We start from the raw sequence: 10,820 nt of genomic DNA, 5'->3' as shown, positions 1-10,820 counted from the left end.
TTAAAAACTGTTGTTTTTATTTCAAGTGTTATGGTTGCATGTTGTTGCATGCTGTTGCATGATTGTTGTTATGGTTGCATGTTGTTGCATGCTGTTGCATGATTGTTGTTATGGTTGCATGTTGTTGCATGCTGTTGCATGATTGTTGTTTATGGTTGCATGTAGATTCTAGTGATGATGAAGTGGTTGGTAGCTTTTTAGCTTCCGCATGCCATCTTTGATGGTTGTTGAGTTGTTTTCGCTTGCTTGTTGATAGCTTATGCTTGCATGTTGTTTATCAACGCTTACATGTTGCTTATTTATGCTTGCATGTTGTCATATATGCGTGCATGTTGTGTGTGATTGGGGGATTGGGGTTGGGAATTTTATTTCTCTGCAGGAACCCTGAGCTCACTAAGTAATCTTAGATTACTTATGATAATATTGTTGTTCTGCAGGTGACCCTAGAGGGAACTAGAGGGCGTGGTGAACGATAGGGCTCCAGAGTAGTTTTCTTTTTGGTGTCTATTGTAAAATTCAAAGTATGTTTATTTGCGAACCAAATTTTGGCGTTAAGCCTTGCAAACCATTTTGTGTAATCGGTTGTGGAAACCCTTTTAAGTAATAATGTATTCGTATTTTCTTACAAATCAAGCGGGTCGTACTGGTATAGACTTAGTCCGAGTTGGCCCAACGCACGACGTGTCCATAGGGTTGCAAAGCCTGAAGGATGTGTCGTGTGGTCGGGAACCTCGCCGAGGGACTGGCCGAAGGGCCTGATTTGTTCTCGCACGCGGCTGGACCTTTGATGAACGTTCCCATAGTAGCGTCTTCGGGCTGTGGCGTGGCCGGGAAGGCCATAGCGCAGTTCGGGGGCGTTACAACGGTAGCTGAGATCGTTGTAAGAGCTTCCAAGGAGCGTGTTCTTGCTTGTTTAAGGTACATAAACTTCTTGGCAAAGGTAAGTGCATGACCATGTCTCTGATTTGCTTGTTATGTGTTGTTAGGCGTGTTAGATTGTTATTTGGGACGTTAGGAAGCTTTCTTGTGGCTTGGGATCGAGTTTTGTGGTTGTAGGAACGAAGATCCGGCGAGAAGCTTCAGAGAAAACGATGCTCGGCATGTGTATCGGTCGATGTACTTAGTGCGTCGGTCGATGTAAGTGCGAGGATGGCGCGTAAAACTTAGGGTTTTCATGCTATGTCGAGCATGCGTCGGTCGATGCAATGGGAGTATTGGTCGATGCAAGTGAACCTTCCATCGGTCGATGCATAGCATGCGACGGTCGACGCAGCCCCAACTAGTGTCAGTCGATGCATGCATGGTGTCGGTCGATGCAGGGTCCTGGTTTGCTATTGTAGATTGTTGATTGTTGGTTGATGGTTAGAGATGTCTCTATTGCTTGTGTGTATAGCCCAGTAGATGGGAGGATTGCCTTACTGAGTGTTTATAAAATACTCATGCATTGCAATTTGTGTTTGTGGTGCAGGTAAAGGCAAAGTGTGATCGTGGAATCAAGGCAATGAAGAGGAGGATGTTTTAGGGACTCGATTGGTTGTTGTCTGGCATTGCTAGGTTGCTAGAGTTGGGTCATTAGAAACATTGCTAGGTTGCTGGGTCTATGTTTTTTGTTGGTTGAATTTTGGATATTGTTGAAGTTATAGTTATTGGTTTATTACTGGATATCTATTGGATGATGGTATTTGTTATTCCGCTGTTTGTTGTGATTGTGGTTAGGTGGCTAGTGGGTATAGGACTACTAGTTGTAATATATTTAATTATATTTATTCTTATTAATATTAATTATTATTTATTATTTAAAAAAAATGGGTCGGGTCGTTTCAGTTTGGTATCAGAGCCCTTACGGTTCTAGGTTTGGGTTCACTAGGCTTCGTGCTGTAGATGTTTTGGATTTGCATGCTTTGATTGACTATGTGAGTTAGTCAATTGTGTGTGTCATAGAGTCCTAGAACATCCTCTTCGAGCCTACTGTGTGATTCCACGGAGAGTTTATGTTTCTGGGTATGTTTAAATTGTTTGCTTAGTCTTCTGTTCATGGTAGTGCAGATGGCTAGAGATGATGATGTTGCTGGTCGTGGACGCAGTCGTGGTCGTGGTAGGGGAAGAGGCCCAGCAGTTAGTGAGACTGTGGACCAAAGTGTGACAACTGAGGGTTTTGGCGAGTCGCAGGGTGTCCAGGAGGATTCCATGAAGGTGGCCGGAGGGGGCGGTGTTGATGCTCCAGTGGTCGGTGATGCTAGGGTTCCAGGTGTGGGAGTCCCTGGTGTTGATCTTGGGGGCTTGTTAGCACAGTTGTTGGAGCAGTTTCCAGCAGTGGTACCGGCTCAGGCTCAGGTAGTGCCACCAGTGGTGGCAGAGGAGCGGCAGCCAGTGGCTGCGGATGCAGGAGCACATGGACTTTATTTGTCCATGCTCAAGGAGATGAAGGGCATCCAGACTACGCGGTTTTCAGGTTTTACAGATCCTACTGCTGCAGATGCGTGGAGGACGAGTGTGGAGTGTAACTTCCAGACTCTGAGATGTCCTGAGGAGTTTTGGGTGGACATAGGGGTCCACCACTTGATTGGTGATGCTTAGGTGATGTGGAGATATGTGGCTGCTACGAGAGTGCAGAGGGAGATGACTTGGGCTGACTTCGTAGGGCAGTTCAACCGCATGTACTTTCCGAGAGAGGCATTGGACCGATTGGAGATACAGTTCCTTCGGTTATCTCAGGGGACGCGGTCAGTGCGGGAGCTGAACTTGGAGTTCAGTCGACTTCTATCTTATGGGGGTCGGGCTATTGAGTCTGAGGAGGCTCAGATCAGGCGGTTTTCGAGGGCTCTATGTGACAATTTGAGGGTTCACTGTAGAGGGTGGAGTTATGCTACGCGTACAGAGCTGGTTGAGACTACGGCAGAGATCGAGGAGGATATCCGGGCACAGTCAGTGGCGGTTACTCCAGCAGTTCAGCCTAGTAGGGCTCAGCATCATGGAGGTTCTAGCAGGGCCGGCAAGCCTGTGCAGGGAACCAAGAGGAGGTGGGATGCTATGCAGAGGCCAAGTGGTGCGAGTTGCTTCGGGTTTAGGAGCAAGGATCACAAGGTTGCTAGCTGTCCCAAGAGGAGTGATCCAACAGGCAGCGGCTCGTGTATGCTATCATTGCAGGGAGCCAGGGCACATCAGGCCCTTGTCTCCTAAGTTGCAGCCGGTAGCAGTGGCAGCGTTGCAGCAGGTGCAGCCGGGAGGGCAGCAGGTGACACGGATTGAGCAGGCACCACGGGTTTACACGACTACAGAGACTGGTGGAACCAGTGCCGGGGCGATCACATGTATAATTTTTGGTACTTAAACTTTACGAATTTCAGTAGGTTTAGATTTTATGTTTATCCTGTGATAAAGTGTTAGGTTCTCAACACATGAGGTTTGTGTAGGGACCTTGTTGGTGGGCGGGTTTAAGTCCCACGTTAGGTTTGATTATGGAGCTTCTCATAGCTTCATTACTCCGGAGTGTGCAGAGAGCACATGAATCAGAGGGGATCCCGAAGAGCGTACAGGAGTTGTCAGAGTTGCGGGAGGCAAGTTCTTGAGAGTTACTGGACGAGTTAGAGGAGTTAATTTTCAGATCGCAGGAGAGTCGTGGTCAGCGGATTTGCTTATCAGTCCAGTGGAGTTGTATGATGTTATTCTCGAGATGGATTGGTTGCATTGGCATATGGTGCATTTGGATTACCATCGGGGTGGAGTGGAGTTTGAGTGTCCAGGAGGGAAGTTGGTTTTTCAGGGGATTAGATAGGGAGTCTCGTGATCTCGGGCATTCAGTCTGGGAAGATGATCGAGAAGGGCCGGGAGGCTTATCTGGTTATTATATCTATGCCAGAGTCAGTTGGGAAGTCTACTGATGTGAGCACAGGTCAGCTCGCGGTACGGACGGAACGTCGGATCCTCGGGACGGACAATGTAACGTGAACTTCCTTTGGGCCAAATGATTGGGAACAAAAGGTGGGGTGGAACGAAACGATGGAAACGAGTTTTGGTGCTGAATGAACGAGGTAAACGCGAGATGGTAAGGAACGGCTTGGAACGGTCAGTGGCTAGCGAACCAAGTAATGGTTTGCTAGAAGAGATGGGAACGAGGGTGAATCGAGTGATGACACACGAGTGTTGGCTCTACTAGTGAAACGGCCAAGCTAGGAGATTACGAACCCGGTTCGTGAATCTACTAGGGTTTCTCAAGAGCTAGTCTCAGACTAAGGCTAAAGAGAGAGAGCAGACAAGAAACAAAGAATTACTCTTTGGGAAAATAATTCCATTCAAGTCTGAAGGTTGCGGCTAAAAGATAGAGAGGTTTAAAAAGTGTGAGGGTTTAGAGGGAGCCAAGGACACGCGGACTCGCTATGGTCCGCACACGTTTGCTCTTGACATGTTTCCTCTGATAGAGAACACGTCGCCCTCTATGCGGTTTAAACAGGACCACACACATCACACTATTCCACCGTTACAAAGGAAAGATCTAGATAAAGTTCAAAACGTAACACTTAAACAAAAAGATAACACGTTCTTAGGCTTTAACGCGGGAACCACGTCATCGGCTTCAAAACGCCGCGGTTTGCGTTAGGACTCGTCGGCTCATTAAAACCTTCTCCGGTATACCTTGTGGGACAAACCCGGTGTAAGGAAAAAGCGTACGGGTCATGATCCTAACGACTTGGTCGCCTTCATCCTTTGTTAAGGATGAAGGCCGTGCGAACGGTCTCCACTTGGGTTGCCTTGGCCGGGTTGTTCTCTGGATCTTCTCGAACAAAGGCTTGCAAAAATCGGTTGAACCTTTGTCTTGCGGCCTTAGACGAGCTCTTTGATCGAGTAGTAGCTCCCGAAGTGATCCTTGGTGCGTTGGCTTGATGTTGTCCCGTGGGTGATGCGAGTGTCTCGGCCGCATCCTGGGCGTCCTGGTCTGGTACAAGCATTCCTGGCCGCATGTCTGGGTCCATGCTCACATCATCTACGGTTAGCGGTATTCCGGTTGTTGAGGAGTTTGAGGATATGTTTCAGTCATTGCAGGGATTACCACAATCTCCGTCGGATCCTTTCACTATTGAACTAGAACCGGGGATGACGCCGTTATCCAAGGCTCCTTACAGAATGGCTCTAGCAGAGATGGCAGAGATGAAGAAGCAGCTAGAGGGTTTGTTGAGTAAGGGATTCACCCGTCCTAGTGTATCACCGTGGGGAGCGCCGGTGTTATTTGTTAAGAAGAAGGATGGGAGTTTTCAGTTGTGTATTGATTATCGGGGTTGAACCGGGTCACTGTGAAGAATAAGTACCCTCTTCCCAAGATTGATAAGTTGTTGGATCAGTTGAGGGGTGCTACTTGGTTCTCCAAGGTAGATCTGGCGTCGGGTTATCATCAGATACCGATAGATGAGGCAGATGTGAGGAAGACGGCTTTCAGGACAAGGTATGGGCATTATAAGTTTGTGGTGATGCCTTTTGGATTGACTTACACGCCAGCAGCGTTTATGAGATTGATGAACAACGTGTTTCTGGATGTGTCTGTCATCATTTTCATCGACGATATCGTAGTATATTCTAAGAGTCCTGAGGAGCATGCAGTGCATTTGAAGGCAGTTCTGGAGAAGCTGCAGGAGCAGAAGTTGATTGCTAAGCTGAGCAAGTGCAGTTTTTGGCAGCGTGAGGGTTTTATGGGCCACATTGTTTATGCAGAGGGGGTTTCTATAGATCCGGAGAAGATTCAGGCTATCAGGGATTGGCTTAGACCGCAGAATGCCATAGAGATCAGGAGTTTCCTCGGTTTGGCAGGTTACTACAGGATTTTTGTGTAGGGCTTTGCGAGTAGGGCACGCCCGATGACTAAGTTGACAGGGAAGGCCGTTCCTTTTGTTTGGTCACAGGAGTGTGAGGAGGGTTTTGAAAGCCTCAAGGAGATATTGACTACTACGCCAGTGTTGGCTTTGCCTGAGTAGGGGGAACCCTATGTGGTTTATATTTATGCATCTAGAGTTGGTTTGGGGTGTGTGTTGATGCAGCATAGGAAGATGATTGCCTATGCTTCGCGGCAGTTGCGGAAGTATGAGGGCAACTATCCTACTCATGATTTGGAGATGGCTGTTGTAGTTTTTGCCCTGAAGATTTGGAGATCTATCTTTATGGTGCAAATGTACAGGTGTTTACAGATCATAAGAGCCTGAAGTATATATTCACTCAGCCCGAGTTGAACTTGAGGCAGACGTGGTGGATGAAGCTCGTGGCAGATTATGATTTGGAGATAGCCTATCACTCTGGTAAGGCTAACACGGTTGTTGATGCTCTGAGTCGGAAGAGGGTAGCTTCGGCTCAGGAGCAGGAGATGGAGTCTCTGGTAGGAGAGATCAGTGCTTTGAGGTTGTCTTCTGAGTAGGGTGTCGTTGGCTCAAGAGAAGGATTTGGGGTTAGTGAATGCCTCAAAGGATGTGGATTCAGAGTATCAGGTCTCAGATAATGGTATTATCTTGGTGCACGGTCGGATTTGTGTGCCCAAGGACGAGGAGTTGAGGCAGGAGATCCTGAGAGAGGCTCATGCGAGCAAGTTTTCTATTCATCCAGGAGCGACTAAGATGTACCGTGATCTCAAGAGGTACTATCACTGGGTCGGGATGAAGAAGGATGTAGCTAGTTGGGTCGCGAGGTGTGATGTGTGTCAGCTAGTGAAGGCTGAGCATCAGGTTCCTGGCGGGTTACTGAAGAGTTTACCCATTCCTGAGTGGAAGTGGGATATGATCACCATGGATTTTGTGGTGGGATTGCCAGTGTCACGGACCTTTGATGCTATTTGGGTCATTGTGGACCGGTTGACTAAGTCAGCACATTTTCTGGCCATTAAGAAGACTGATGGAGCAGCAGTCTTGGCTATGAAGTATGTGAGAGAGATAGTCAAGTTGCATGGGATGCCAGCAAGTATTGTGTCTGATAGGGATTCTAAGTTCACTTCAGTGTTCTGGAAGGTATTTCAGGCAAAGATGGGCACTAAGGTGCATATGAGTACAGCTTATCATCCCCAGACAGATGGACAGTCAGAGAGGACGATCCAGACGCTGGAGGATTTGCTGAGGATGTGTGTGTTGGATTGGGGTGGCCATTGGGCAGATCACCTGAACCTGGTAGAGTTTGCTTACAACAACAGTTATCAGGCGAGTATTAAGATGGCTCCTTCTGAGGCTTTGTATGGGAGACCATGCCGTACCCCATTATGCTAGACTCAGGTGGGGGAGAGGAGCATGTTCAGGGCAGATTTTGTTCAGGAGACCTCTGAAAATATTCGGGTGCTCAAGCTGAACATGAAGGAAGCTCAGGATCGGTAGAGGAGTTATGCTGATAGGAGGAGGAGAGATCTTGAGTTTCAGGTAGGAGACAGAGTGTACCTCAAGATGGCCATGTTGCAGGGTCCAAACAGATCATTGACAGAGAATAAGTTGAGTCCGAGGTTTATGGGTCCGTTCAGAGTGGTTGAGCGGGTGGGACCAGTAGCATATAGGCTGGAGTTGTCTGAGATTATGCGTGCGTTCCACAAGGTTTTCCATATTTCTATGTTATGGAAGTGTCTTCGTGAGGATGATCAGTTGTTGGCTAAGATTCCTGAAGATCTTTAGCCTAACATGACTTTGGAGGCGAGACCAGTGAGGGTTCTCGGGAGGAGGATCAAAGAACTTCGGAAGAAGAAGATTCCTTAGATGAGAGTCCTTTGGGACTGTGATGGTGTTGAGGAGCAGACTTGGGAGCCTGAGGCAAGGATGAAGGCAAGGTTTAAGAAGTGGTATGAGAAGCAAGCCGCGACTTGAGCTTGTCTAGCCTAGTCCCATCTGTAGTCCGTGGCTGGAGCAGGAATTGAGTATTCCAGCCCATCTCTCATGTTTACTTGGTAGCTTAGGGGTGGTTGGTTGTGCGACTAAGTAACAAGATGAAGTGGTGCTCGGAGTATGAAATTTCCGTTAGGCGGTGGTTTGAGGGAAAGTTTCCTGAAATAGAAGTTTCTAAAAGTGGAAAGTTTCCAGAAGTGGAAGGTGCTAAAAATGGAAAATTGTATGTGAGTTAGAATTTGTCCATTTTAGTGATGGAGAGCCTTGGAGGGGCTTGTGTGGCTTTAGTGGCAGACTTGTGAGTCATTGTGACGTGTGTGGCGGTCTTTTGAGACATTGTGTGGCCTTTGTGGCAGGCTGTTTAGCCAATTTTGTGGCCTTTGTGGCGGGCTGTTTAGCCAGCTGTGTGGCCTTTGTGGCGGGCTGTTTAGCCAATTGTGTGGTCATTGTGGCGGGCTGTTGAGCCAATGTGCCTGTTGAGGCGATCCTTCGGGATGTATGGTCTTTGTGATGGTCCTTCGGGACAAGTGGTCTTTGTGACGGTCCTTCGGGACGAGTGGCCTTGGTGGCGGTCCTGTTTGACTTTGTGGCGGTCCTATTTAGGACATTTGTTTGGCCTTTGTGGCGGTCCTGTTGAGGACATTTGTTTGGCCTTTGTGGCGGTCATGTTTAGGACATTTGTTTGGCCTTAGGACATTTGTTTGGCCTTTGTGGCGGCCTTTGTGGCATGTATATGATCCTTGTGTGGTCATGAGGTATTCCGGTGAGGGGATATGTGGTTGGTAGGACATTGTGATGTTTTACGCGAGCCACGGGAAGGAAACCTGGATAGGGATAGGACTCAGACGTATTCAGAATTGTTTGCTCGCGACTCTTGGGGGACTTTGGTTCTCCTAGTACTGCCTTATCTGAGACTTTGTGGCTTGGGAGTATGGTTGGTATATCAACTTCGAATGACGATCCGGGGCCGCGCAGTAGGGTGGCAACCCGAGAGACGAATATTAGACTTCCTTTTATATATGGCATGCGGGCATAGGCCCGATGAGGAGCTAACATTTTGGCATGCAGACTTAGGTCTGATGAGGATCCAATAAAAACTAAAGGTTGAGACCTATGAGTAAAGAAAAGTCCAAAAGGCGAGAGCAAATAATGCCTAGAACGTGAGTTTATCGCCTAGAAGTGACCTTTCGTAGATCGGTCGGAGGAGTGCAGGCCGTGGAGATGGTAGCACGGAAGTCCTTGGCTGATAGTTGATCGAGATTCGAGGACGAATCTATGTTGGTGGGGGAGAATTGTAACATCCGCGAACCGAAATCCCGGTTTAGGAATTGCATCGGTCGATGCACTATGTGCATCGGTCGATGCAAGGTTGGTTTTCTGCAGACAAGTTTAAGTTAAACGCTGCGTTTTAGGTTAGGAAAACCCTTAACTCGAGTTTTTGTCTCACTAGTCGTTTTTAGCCGCTTTTGAGAGAAAACAAAAGAGAGAAAGAGTACCCTAAGTGTTCTTGAGTGTTCTTGGTGATTTCTGGTGATTGGAGGCGTTTCCTGTAGAGATCTGTAGCTGAGATTGTTGTAGGAGCTTCCTAGGAGCGTGTTCTTGCTTGTTTAAGGTTCATAAACTTCTTGGCAAAATTAAGTGCATGACCATGTCTTATCTAAGCTGGAGATCTCTCTGATTTGCTTGTTATGTGTTGTTAGGCTTGTTAGATTGTTATTTGGGACGTTAGGAAGCTTTCTTGTGGCTTGGGATCGAGTTTTGTGGTTGTAGGAACGAAGATCCGGCGAGAAGCTTCAGAGAAAACGATGCTTGGCATGTGTATCGGTCGATGCACTTAGTGCGCCGGTCGATGCAAGTGCGAAGATGGCACGTAAAAATTAGGGTTTTCGTGCTATGTCGAGCATGCGTCGGTCGATGCAAGTGAACCTTCCACCGGTCGATGCATATCATGCGACGGTCGACGCAGCCCCAACTGGTGTCGGTCGATGCATGCATGGTGTCGGTCGATGCAGGGTCCTGGTTTGCTATTGTTGATTGTTGATTGTTGGTTGATGGTTAGAGATGTATCTATTGCTTGTGAGTATAGCCCAGTAGATGAGAGGATTGCCTTACTGAGTGTTTATAAAATACTCATGCATTGCAATTTGTGTTTGTGCTGCAGGTAAAGGCAAAGTGTGATCGTGGAATCAAGGCAATGAAGAGGAGGATGTTCTAGGGACTCGATTGGTTGTTGTCTGGCATTGCTAGGTTGCTAGAGTTGGGTTATTAGAAACATTGCTAGGTTGCTGGTTCTATGTTCTATGTTGGTTGAATTTTGGATATTGTTGAAGTTATAGTTATTGGTTTATTATTGGATGTTGGTATTTGTTATACTGCTGTTGGTTGTGATTGTGGTTAGGTGACTAGTGGGTATGGGACCACTAGTTTGTAGTATATTTAATTATATTTATTGTTATTAATATTATTTATTATTTATTATTGGAAAAAAAACGGGTCGGATTGTTTCATTACACACCAAGAAACAAAGAAGTGTTCTAGACAAAGAACAAATAGATAAACTCATAAAATGAAAAGGAAATTGATTGATTTCTCAAATGAGATTACATATGTTTATATAGAGATAAGAAACTTGGTAACAAAGCCAAATCTTAATTATTCTTGAAACTAAAACATCATAAAGATAGATAGTTGAATGAAGACCTAACTCTTGAAGTTTGCCTTCCCAAGGTGTCTTTCCCAAGGTGAGTTGAAATCCATTTTCGTCACTCCTCTTTGACCATAAAATAAAGTGATTATTTTGGATTTTCTTGGGCTTGTATTAGGCTAAAAGTGGACTGGACTTGATAGACAACATTCCCTATAGAATTTATCATACTTTCTTTGGCTATAAGCTCTTGAATTGACCCATTAATTGTTTCCTTGATTTTCTCTTTCTTTGACTCCTTGGTCCAATTTGCTGATGAGAAACAACAAGGGTGGTACCATTTC

At 46.6% G+C, this 10,820-nt stretch overlaps 1 pseudogene; it reads left to right on the top strand.

Moving 5' to 3' along the window:
- The first annotated feature begins 709 nt into the window (after window positions 1-709).
- Window positions 710-10,820, top strand: part of LOC109131529 — a 17,224-nt pseudogene continuing 7,113 nt past the window's right edge.

Source organism: Camelina sativa, unplaced genomic scaffold, assembly GCF_000633955.1.
Source record: "Camelina sativa cultivar DH55 unplaced genomic scaffold, Cs unpScaffold00430, whole genome shotgun sequence".
NCBI classification, from domain to species: Eukaryota; Viridiplantae; Streptophyta; class Magnoliopsida; order Brassicales; family Brassicaceae; genus Camelina; species Camelina sativa.
The sequence above is the reverse complement of the archived record's forward strand: the minus strand, read 5'-3'. Positions and strand labels throughout refer to the sequence as shown.